At 32.8% G+C, this 12559-nt stretch overlaps 1 pseudogene across 3 annotated transcripts; it reads left to right on the top strand.

Moving 5' to 3' along the window:
• The first annotated feature begins 4542 nt into the window (after nt 1-4542).
• On the top strand, nt 4543-9116 carry LOC124821379 (UBP1-associated protein 2B pseudogene; annotated as a pseudogene). 3 transcript variants are annotated; one of them, XR_007027459.2, is made up of 3 exons: nt 4543-6148; nt 8021-8173; nt 8771-9116. The product of XR_007027459.2 is annotated as a UBP1-associated protein 2B pseudogene, transcript variant X3 (transcript). The 3 variants fall into 3 exon arrangements; XR_015780842.1 differs by having other exon boundaries at nt 7905-8173; XR_015780840.1 differs by lacking the exons at nt 8021-8173; nt 8771-9116 and adding an exon at nt 6977-7276.
• Nucleotides 9117-12559: the final 3443 nt, after the last annotated feature.

The raw sequence follows: 12559 nt of genomic DNA, 5'->3' as shown, positions 1-12559 counted from the left end.
GTCAAGAGATCATTAAGCATAATCTCAAACTAAGAACGAAAGAAAAAAAGGAGTCGAAACTTACTTTTTTTATACCATAAACTGATAGGGTATAAATGAAGATTACTCAGTCGTTATCTCCTAAGAACTTTATGATCGTCGAACAAATTATCGAAGAGTCATATATCTTAGAGAAAACTATGAGAGAACTAGGAAGAAGAGTTTTAGAGAAATGACTTGTGTTTTAAGTAATGAGACAAGTTTAAGAAATTTTATTTATTTTATAATATTATTTTAACTTTAAAATACTTGGTCTCATTGTTTTAAAATAACTATAAACTCTAATACTTTATTTTCTTTGTTCTTACACATAAAGTATTATCAAAATAATATATAATTTATATTAGAGATTAAACATAATATTTAAAAGCATAGTTAAAAAAATAATTCTGATAAAAATAGTTGTAGTGAGAATCACAATGTTTTATATGAGAGAAAAACAAAAATCGTTTTGATATTTTAATTTAATTTTTAATAGGTTGTTAAATGGCACACTTCTTTACACTTTCATCAATATTTTATTTAGTGATTGACAATAAATATATATATATATATATATATATATATATATATATATATATATATTTCTAATAAAAATATATTTTATTATTATTATGATCCAATGTCTTTTTTAATTTTTAAGATCTTAATTTGATCATATTTTTATGTTATATAATCGTATTCCTATTACAGACATGTGACTTGCGTGTAGTGTTACTCTAAGCCAGTTGTATAAAACAATTAGCTAAAGAAAACTTTATAGAATTTGTTCCTAAAACAAAACCAGTCTTTCCATGTCACTTAATAAAATTTAAAGTGCATGTTTTTTCTATAATTTTGTGTTCATATAACCTAATATATAATGCCACAAATTTACATTTACACGCACTCATAGGAGAAAACAAACTTAGGTATAAAATATTGTTAAAAAACACGAAAAGATTGCAAGTAATAGAAGTCCTTGTAAACATTAGCACTAGGGATGACAACAGGCCGGGTTAGGCACAGATAGTATGATACCCGAACCCGACCTGCGTGCAAAAAACGTACATGTTACCCGCCCCCGCTACCCGATGAATACCCGCATAACACAAAATTCGCGGATTTTTTTCAACTCGCGGATACCCGTTGGATACCCGTTTTCAACCCCAAAATATTTAATTTTTTTATGATTTACAACTTCTCTCTCTCTCTTTCTTTCTCTTTGAGATCAATCAGCCACAGTTTCCCCCACAAAAAAAATCAGATAACCTAGATAAAATCCCAAAAGCACCAATTAAAATATCTAGGGTTTTTGAAAAAATAATAAATTCCCTTTTTCTTTTTCCTCTTTTTGTTTTTTATCTCTCAGTCTTTTCATTCCCACCAAACACCCTTCCCGCTCCCCCATTCTTTCGTTCCAAGAAAACAACGATTTAATTGTTTGAGGATTGGTTGCTGCTTACTGATTGCACTTTTTTTTTTCATCACAGAAACCCATTCCCCCAAATTCCATCCCCCAAAACCCCTTCCTCTCCTCCCTCCCCGACAACGCTTGGGACCACTACATCTGCAAATCATTTGATTATCTCAACAGGCAAAACCCTAACCTCGACTTTGATTCTTACAAGAGCGACTTGCATCTCCCGATTCACCACCTCTTCCAGATTGCCAAGGCAGTGAAGTAGTTCTTCGGCTAGTCCTCGATGTTGAGAGAGGCATCGGAGAGAACCAGGTTGGGAGGAGTCTCGGGAGTTTTCTTCTTTAAGGAGCGAGAAGATGATGGCGAGGGTGGTTTTTTGGGAATTGGAGAAGGCGTTTTGCTATTGACGGTTCATTTCGGATCTCTGCGTCAAAGTGTTAGGGTGTGCAGATCAGATGTCTCTTTTATCTTCTCTTCTTTTTTTTCAAAGTTTAAATTTGTAAGTGTGTGTGTGTGTATGAGATGTGAATGAGAAAACCCTAGTTTTGTGACAGCAGAGAGAGTGAATGAGAAAAATTATGAAATTTAGGGTTTGTTTTTTCTTTGACGGCAGAGAGAGAATAAGTAAGAAAAACGGGTACCCGCGGGTATGGATAGTGTGATACCCGAACCCGACCCGTTAACAAGCGGGTATTAAAATAAATGCTACCTGCTACCCGCAGGTACTAAATATCCGAAGCGGATTTTACCGTAGATACCTGCGGGTACAGATTTTTTATCCATTCCTAATTAGCACATTCAATCATCCTCAATATAAAGTTGTCTTGTATTTGGCACATCTTAGAAAAAAAAAGTTAGGGTGCATATGTCCCTTGTTAAACTTTGGACAAATATTAAGTTGAAAGAAAAATCAAGAATGTAGAAAACATTAAAGATAATGAAATCTTTCGAAAGTTGAACGGTTCTTGCATGTTGGGCAGTGACAATGGAATTATTTGGTAATTTAATAGATATAGGTTTGATCTTATCGAAGGTGACAAAGTGTTCTTTCTCATGGATCACATGATTAGTGACCCATGTGTCTATAAGAAAACATACATTGTTTGTCTTTTGTTGTGTCTCGTTGTATTTGATTGATGTTATGTGAAAATTTATCAACTTTTTCTACTATCCGCAACAATTTCTGCATTTGTCATGGAGTGAAAAAATTGAGGGCAGTGTTAGTGTTTGTTTGCTTGCTAGGTGGGATGTGTCTTTGCAAAGGCAAAGCAAGCATTGACAAAGTTTCAGTCACTTTATCCCCCTCTTTCTTGATTGTTGTTGTCATTCCTCTTATACCATGGTGAGTAACCATGCTTAGAGTAACATTCATCCATGGTGTGGTTCATCTTGTGATAGTAGGGGCATTGTTTCCCATAGTTGGGATTTCTTCCTCTCCCTCTTCCTTGACCGCAAGATCCAGAACCACGCCCATGAGGCTTTCAGTTTTGTTCTGTTTTCTAGTGATTTTGTTTGTCAGTTGTGTTGGCCAGAACTTTAGTTTCAATATTCTGTTTGGTGAAGTCAGAATCTTGCTTTTCTTGCCTTACTTGTTGCGTGATGAGGGAGACGACATGGTTGATATTGGGAAGAGGCTCCATTAATAGGAATTGGGGTCTAACATTATTATAATTATCATTTATGCCTTTTAAGAAACAAATAACATGTTCCACTTCTCTGTATTTGTGAGAAATTTTAGACAAGTTACAACTGCAAGTGACATCACAGGTACAACATGACATGGGTGTAAGAGATTCAAATTCTTCTTATAGGATCTTCAAATCGATAAATAATTGACTTACACTTCTTTCTCCTTGCTTGATGGAGTGAATGTCTCAAAGTAAGTTTGAAATCTTGAAATAATCACCTTTTGAAAACCTTCTTTTGAAAAACGTCAAATCCATGTTTTGAACTGAAAAAGAAGATTAAGAAAAAGAAAGAGTGAGAAAATTGAAGAGAATCAAAAGAGAGAAAAAAAAGTTGAGCATTGCAGAAGAGCAAACGAGAGAGGATAAAAAATCAGATTTCATAGTCACGTTACCACAGAGTTAACTCCATTTACGTCAATAATTTAACGAAAGTGACTTCAACGATACAATTTATACCTTGAGACCAAATAAAAGCATTTTTAAAAGTGAGTACTAACGAGAAAAAATCCTTCGAATGTGGAAAAAAAAACAATTAAGCTTCAAAATAATCTAAATACAAATACTAAATATGAATTAATAAAACAAGCATTATATGATAGTTTAAATAAGCAGTGTAACATAAGAAAGAAAGAAATTAAATCAAATAAATAGAAAACTCATCTTATCGCATTAATAAAATTAGTGAATTAACTTAATGTTATAAAAAATATTACCATGTTTCGTTATTTGAAGAAAAGTGTTCGTTCTTTAGATTTACCCAATCAAACTAATTAAATTGATTTGAATTTTTAGTCCAATTAGATTCAATTTAAAATCTAATTACTGCAATAGATCCAAACTAAATTAACCAATATTTAAGTTGACGTAATGTAACTTTGTCACAATAAAAATATACTGTTTTCATTTTGTAGTAAATGATCAAGCATGTTTTCATTTTTTTAACTGTACATTTTCGCAAAACATTAAATTTTGAGTTAATTGATTTAGCTTAGATTGTGTGGAGAGAATTGATGAAGTTGAATCCATCTAAATTGATAAAATTTAATTGTTTCAATTTTTAGTTTCCCTTAAATATGATCTAAAAATACCCTACTACATTCTTAATAATACTATCCAGTGAGTGGAAATATTTGGATTATAATTATAAAAAAAGTGAATAATTGTATTCTGTTTTCAAATTATTTAAATTTTATTTTCTAATTAGCAGAGAAGACAAACAGGAAACCTTAAATTGTAATTTTAATTGACATGTTTTTATATATTTATATTTATATAAATAATATAAACAAACTGACAGTGACATATCTATTGCAGCATATACCGAGAACATGAATTGGGACGAGAATAGATCCGGCCCGGCCCGGCCCATGAAGTGATATTTAAATATATTCGGGCTGTGGAGTGAAAGAGATTACTCTACATCCAACTGAGGGCGCAATCGCTCCTCAGAATTCTTTCTTCAGACAAAACAACAAAAATAAAATACGCTCCAAATCCCAATTGCCCAAACCCTAACCCTACCTCTTCCACCGCCATGGCCAAGAAACGAAAGCTTCGATCCTCAGACCCTGAACCCGCCAAACCCATCGAGCCACAGCAACAAGACCAAGAACCAGAGGAACAACTCGACCAGCAAGAGCAACCCAATCCCGAACCAACCTTAGAAGAGCCCAACACCATGGCCGTCGACGAACCAACAGAGGAACAGCAGCAAGAACAGCAAATCGCCGAAGGTCAAGAAGAGGAAGAGGAATTAGAGGAGCAACAGGAGCAGGAGCCAGAAACCCTAGAAGAGCAACAGGAGCCGGAAGCTCTAGAAGCTGCGAACCACGCCGAAGCAAACGGTGCTGGAGAAGAAGAGAACAACGAAGAGGAAGATGAGGATCTCAGTCTTGAAGACGAGCCCGTGGAGAAACTTCTCGAACCATTCACGAAGGAGCAGCTGCATGCTCTTGTGAAGCAGGCCGTGGAGAGGTTCCCTGAATTTGTCGAGAGCGTACGCCAGCTCGCCGATGTGGACCCCGCACACCGGAAGATCTTCGTCCACGGCCTCGGCTGGGACGCCACTGCCGAAACCCTAACTTCCGTGTTTGGGAAATACGGCGAGATCGAGGACTGCAAGGCCGTCACCGACAAAGTCTCTGGCAAATCGAAGGGTTACGCTTTCATCCTTTTCAAGCACAGGGATGATGCTCGCAAGGCGCTGAAAAATCCCCAGAAGAAAATTGGAAACCGTACCACTTCTTGTCAGCTGGCCTCTGCTGGCCCTGTTCCGGCGCCCCCGCCGAACGCCAATCCGGTTTCTGAGTATACGCAGCGGAAGATATTTGTGAGCAACGTGAGTGCTGAGATTGATCCCCCAAAACTGCTTGATTTCTTCAAGCAATTTGGGGAGGTTGAGGATGGTCCTCTTGGGCTGGACAAGAACACCGGGAAACCTAAGGGTTTCGCTCTGTTTGTTTATAGGTCTGTGGAAAGTGCTAAAAAGGCTTTGGAAGAACCTCATAAGAACTTTGAAGGCCATACTTTGTATTGTCAGAAGGCTGTCGATGGTCCCAAGGGGAACAAAGGGTATCATCAGTATCACCATCAGCAGCATTCCCATCATCATCACCATCACCATCATCAGCCTCATTATCAGAGAAAGGAGAAGAACAAGTATTCCTCTGGGGGAGGTGGTCCGTCCCATGGCAGTGGTCATTTGATGGCCCCCTCGGCGTCTGCTGTGGGGGGTTTCAACCCGGGCGTGCCGGCTCAAGGGTTGAATCCTGCTCTTGGACAGGCGCTAACGGCTTTGCTCACTAACCAGGGAGCTGGATTAGGTCTTGGAAATCTGCTTGGAGGACTTGGTGGTGCCCCCGTTAACCAGGCGGGGCCACCTGCCCCGTATGGGAATCAGCCTGCTATGGGATATGGGAACCAGCCAGCAATGCAACAGGGATACCAGAATCCTCAAATGGGTCAGAGCAGTGCTGTCAGACCCCACCCTGGTGCGGGCGCTCCTTACATGGGTCATTAGGTGAGTGCATCCTTTTGCTTCTTGATAATGCTTTTGCTGCCTAGTGGATGACATGGTTTATAGGATAGCATGCCTGTTGTTAAATTTGAAGGCTCCTTGTTAGAAATTAGGAAATGAAAGATTTGGCGGTAATGAGATTAGTTAACTCATATTCAGGATGACTTGAAATTAGCCTGATTCAATCAGGCTTCCTTCTCACATAAGTGAGATCACGTGTTATGCCAATTGTATTTGGATGCATTGCACGTGAATAATTTATGCTTTCTATATATTTTGTTTTGCAGTTATGCTCCTGTCAATATCTAGGTTGACGAACTACTTTTGACATGTGTTTTTTATTGTTTCAAATATCGTAACGCTTCAACATGATGAATGCTCATCCTTTGCTGTTTTATATATTGGGACTGCATACTTGCCCGTGTTGAACTATTCTGAATTAATTGCCATTGAATAATTATGTTTTATGTTGTAATGCAAAATGAACATGAAAATTCTAATTCATAACTGTTTATTTATTCTGAGCTCCATATATATATATATATATATATATATATATATATAAATTTCTTGATCTATTCATCTTCTTTGAGTGAACTTTATCGGGGTTTGCATATAACTCTTCTATTGTCTGCTCTGCCCATTTTGTTTTTTATTGTAAAAATAATGACTTTGGTAGCAACTATTTTGAATTTTAATAAAATATAACTCTTGAAAAACCAATTTTGCAGTACAAGAGGTATGGCTTTTTATTATTTCAATTTTGTTCAGTTTCCTGTAGAGATATTGAGTTTGGATTTAGTTTTTTTACTCATTGTATTCAATGTGCAGATACCCTCATAAGATGCATCAATCATTTAGTTTTGGACTCCGCTGATTCTTCTGAAGTACCAGGCACTATTCAAATGCATCTTTTAATTTGTAATTTTAGTTACTATTTGATTACTAAAGAATCAGATTCTGAAACCTGTATTTTTTTTACTTCTTATCTTAGTAGGTTTCCCCCTGACATGTTTTTCAAATCTTATTATACCTCAGATTCCTTTATTGGAGTATTGAGGAACGGTGAATTTTGGGGCAGAGAAAACTGTTATAATAATTTTCGAGTGTGTTATGGACCTTTTTTATTCACCTTTGTGAAGCATAACTGGCACGAGTACAACTAACTTGTTTTAATTTTGTCTTGTGGCATTCAGCCTTCATTTGTGGACCCTCTGCATTCTTTTTAAGAAGTATAAAGTTCCTATCCTTAAAAGGGAAATATACCATGGGATTTGATGCTACTTCCGTTGTCATTTTTAATGTTTATATTGTTATGATTGAGTTGCTTATTAATTCTTGTGTATCATTTTGAATATCATTTGTTTCTTCTGGATTCTTTCCCCAAACTATTTTTTTCATTGGATTTTCAAGGGCTTGAAAGTGAACAGAATATGATGAGAATAACATTAAACAAGGTGTTGATTTTTTCATGGATTATCTTTTGAACATCCTTCCCCCACGACTTGTCCCCTACATGCAATTTTCAATATTCAAAGATCTTGATTGTGAAAACCATTGTTCTTTCCCCCTTCCTCAATGAAGGATTGAACAGTTTAAGTGAACTGTTGTCCTTCGTCCTTCCGTCATCTTTTTACCCCGTTTCTTGTGGAAATAAGCCCTCAGCTTTTGGGGTGTACAGTAGTTTGTTTTCTACATCTACTTTATTATTATTACTAGTGGAGATTTTTTGTTTAATTTTGTTTGACAACTGATCTAGGCTTGTCATACCATACACTATTTGCTTGAGGGTTGGCTTGCTGACATATAGGTCCTTGCCACAAACGAATGCTTGAATCTGTTTCTAACTTGTGTCATCTGCATCCACTAATGGAGCTTGGAACCTTCCATTCACTTCTTTGGCAAGAAATGGCCACACTTGGTGGGTGGGTTGGCTCTCACTGTATTCAAGTGTACCGGGGGTTGGAGTGAATGTCAGAGAAGATCAGATGGGTGCGATGGTGTTATCATCTTTGCAGTTATCCATGGGTATGATATTTTCTTTTTGCTATAGATTGCCTTGGAAAGTTAAGTTCGGACACCTTCCTTCTTTTTCACTTACGGAAGCTTTTATTTCCAAGTTGGGCTTCTGGATTTCGCCTGGGATTTTCAAATTATTATTTTTACGTACAGCCTTCTTGGTGAAAGACCCACTTTCATATATTTTTCTTCTTTGGCGAAGGTTAATATCTTGTGAAGTTGCAAAAGGGAAGCATTTCATAAAATTTTAATACCAATTTAAATTGTTTTGCAAAAATAAATTTTGAAAATGTGTTTTTTTTTATGGTTTTTGGCTAAGGTTAATATCTTGTGAAGTTGCAAAAGAGAAGTATTTCATAAACTTTAACACCAATTTGAGTTGTTTTTCGAAGATTTGGAAAATGTTGTCGTAAGTACTTTTTATTGTGCGAAGCTTAAGCGCTAATTCAATAACAAAACTGGGCAAAGGTTACATTGGAGTAATATTTGCTTTATGTTTTATGTGCGCGAGAATGAAAACAATTTTCTCCTAAAGAACTAATTTTATGGATGATGCTTGACTTTCTGGATGTTATAATGAAAGCATTACTGATATTGATCACACAGCTTGACAAGGCAATTGGCACAAGCGAGAACTGCACATCTGACTCAAACAACCGGAGATATTACATGGCAATCAAGAAGATTAGTGATAATACTTGGAAAACAAAATACTTAATGTTTGTTACATCTTGTTAGAGCTCCGATAAATTTGGGGTGCTTGCTTGATCTTGGACGAGGTGTAACATTTGTTTTGTTTGGAAATTTGAGGTTTCCTCCAACACTTGGTCTAACCACTCTCCTAAATTAGGTATTAAGATACATAACTCCTGGATGATCGACAAAAATATGCAGATTTTTTCACGCATTTTTGTAGCTATTTGGTATATATATTTAAACAATTTACGTAATACTTTTCGTTTGTGTGCTTTTACTTGTATAATTTGTCACTCAGATTGAAGTGTAACAGTTCAAATTCAATTTTCGATATCGATATGCTAAAATTTGCAAGTGGTCACGGGGTTAATATCGTTGTAACATGTTCATATTACTGAGTGAGAGTTTGAAAAATCCATTACTGCGTTAGCACAAAACTAATTTTGGGTAGGGTTTGAGAAGTACTTTATCTGGTGAGCATGTTTGTGCTGATGACTGCTAACTGTTACAAATTGTTTCTGAAAATCATGAGTAAATTATTTTATACTTTGTTTTTATGTTTTTTTAATCTTGTGTCATATTTAATAGACATCAAATTATTAATGTTTTGTGATCAAGATAAGTTGACTTTGTGCAAGCATCTTTATGTGGCACGAGGGAATGGAAAGAGAACAAAATGAAGAGAAAGATAATGGAAACTGAGATAAATTAGATTAAGGGGAAAATGTAACAAAAATTAAAGGAAAATTTACAAGAAATTGTAGATGATTAAATTAATATATTTAAGCAGTGATTTAAAAACAATTTAAAAATAGATTAAATATAAAAAAAATGCAAGTAAAATTATGTTAAAATCTACATTCTATGTAACCGATGGAGGTGGAGGAGAAATTTATCCGACCTTTTTTCTTTTTGAAATATTGCTCGCGAAAATAAGATTATATAAAATATGTTTTCAGGTAAAATGAAAAAAGTTATTATGTGTTTTCGCGTTATAAATTATTATAGATTAATAAAAATACCAAATGGCACTTTTGTGAGTTCGCATTTGCTTATGCTATTTTAATTTAATGTTATATCAATTTTAAATTCATGTAGTTTTTTGAAAATATGTATTTATTACGTTATTGTATAATGTGGAGTAATGTGCACTCCAAAAACATACTTTCATCTTCTTTTTTCCAGTTTATTTAGTTGTTTTGATAATGGTTGTTATCAGTTATGAGTAGAAATACTTGAAGACTGTTATTTGTTTTCGTATGAAGTTCAAATAAAATTAAGGTGATGATTTGAGTAACACAGCATACATCACATAAAATCACAAAATGTTTTTTTGAGTTTAAGAGATGAAAAAAAAATTACCAACGAATGTAAGGTAAATAATTTATATTAATTATATTAGAGATTCATTACTTTGTCTTAGTTATCGAAATCATATAAATTGAATTTTAAACAATTTTTTTTATTGAAAAATACTAACGTAATAAATTTAAGATGTGGACTTTAAATAAGACATTAGATTATATATATATATATATATATATATATATATATATATATATATTATATGACATAGAAACTTAAAAAAGTAAAACGTACTTTATATATTATGATTTAAAAAAATATATTGTTTAGTTAAAAATATTAAATTTTCAATAAGTTGTATGAAATTCTTAAATTGATTTTTATACTATATTTTGCCTTTTTTTTCCTCTTTGATAATATCATCTCCTTCAATAATTTCTTACCTTCTGGTCAAAATAACTTTTAAAACTGTATATTTCCATCACTTTAAAGTAATTAAATTTTATTTTGTAAATTTTACAATATTTTTCGTCATTTTAATTATTTATGAAAATTTAAAAGTCAAACTCTATCTTTGTGCACTAATTCAATACACAAAATTTATTCTCTTATATAAAGCCATGATGAAAAAAAAAATTAACATGTTATTAGATTTCTATTGTAAAAATTTGATACAAACAAGTCTTATATCCTAGGTATACATTAGAAATTTTTATGTGATTTCACATTTTGAAGAATTAAAAAGCAATCAAAACATGAGAATATGATGATCTTACTAAACAAGAATTGACAACTTCTGACGACAAAGTGGACATGAAATGTTTCCACTGTCTATCCAAGAGTTAACGCACACGGAATGAAATTCATGAACACATACTCCAAATGGTTGAATGAAGTCTCCATTCTTAAACTCTTCCAAGCAAATACAACAATCAGACTGAGATTCCTTTCTTTGGTCCTCACGAAAACATTTACCAGGAGGCAAGATTATCATGGCTTTGTTCATAACAGAGACTTTGATTTCTGAAAGCTCCATTCTTATTTCATGAGTCTCAGTGTCTCCAACTTCATCATCATCATCGTCATCTAATATAAACATTTCTCTACAACAACAAAAGAACGATAATAATTTATAACACCAAATAAGAAATCCTAATATGCAACTCAGCATCACCTGTGTTCGAGATGCATTTACATCACACAACATGGAGACTAAAACATAGTAAGACACAAATGATGCCAACAAAATAGGCACCACCAACCCCAAAATAAGAATCATGATATGAGAATACAAATATTGAAAATAAACAGAAAAATAACTGAAGATACTAATTAAGAAACCCATTCACTTTTGAAATATAAATTCAATTAAGTTCTCCCTCTTTTTATACATGTGTTTATCTTTATCTATTTTGATTATTTATCTATTTATTAATCTCTTTATATTTTATGGCGATATTATGTAATATAAATATATCTCTTTCAAGTATATAATATCATAAGAAAATGTTCTTTCTTATCTTTTAATGTCTATTTTTAATATATGTTTTTCTAAAATATAGTAAAATAAGTGATAAAATTAAAGAAAGTGGGACTTAAATTCAGTGATATTATTTTAGTTTTAAAGTAAAATATATCACATTGAAAGAAAAACAACTGTCTTCCAATATATTATATTATAATATATAATGATATATTTATAGTGTGATGCATTATCTATTATCCACTACTTCTTAATTATGATCATATTGATTATCTTAGCATATATTACGATAAAATTATAGGACGGTGCATTATCTATTATCTATTACCTCTTAATTTATTATGTTCTTTTCATGCGATAAATGAAGTATGAATCTCAGTAAAAAAAAGAATAAAAGTAAGTTGTGAGAATAAAATGGCATTTTCATTAACAATTTATTTACTTTTTAAATAAAATATATTATGATTTTATTTTCACTCAATTTTTTAAGATTAAACAATCAATATTTTTTATTGAAGTTTTCATTTATTCCTTTTATTTTCTCAGTTAAAGTCCAAGATTAAAAATAACGGGAAAGAATTTATAAAATCAAAGTTTCTGAAGAGAAAGAAGCTCTGAGCTTTATATTTCTTTAATTATAAAAATATATTAAAATGTAAATATTTTATTAGTCTTTTTCAATATATCCATTTTTTTCATTTTGATTTTTAACTTTATTTTTATTGTTTCAGTTAACGAAATATAAATTAAAAATGTTTGATTTGTTTATTTCTTTAAAATATTTGTATACAAAAATGATGTAATATTTTAAAATAAAAGTATTAATTTATAATAAGATTTTTATATTATATATGTAAATAATCCTTAATAATATTTATTTTATTATCTAATATAAAATTTTACTCATTTAG

The sequence above is a fragment of the Vigna umbellata genome, chromosome 1 (assembly GCF_029865625.1).
Source record: "Vigna umbellata cultivar VRB3 chromosome 1, Vumbellata_1.0, whole genome shotgun sequence".
NCBI lineage: Eukaryota > Viridiplantae > Streptophyta > Magnoliopsida > Fabales > Fabaceae > Vigna > Vigna umbellata.
This window is presented reverse-complemented; position numbering and strand designations above follow the sequence as displayed.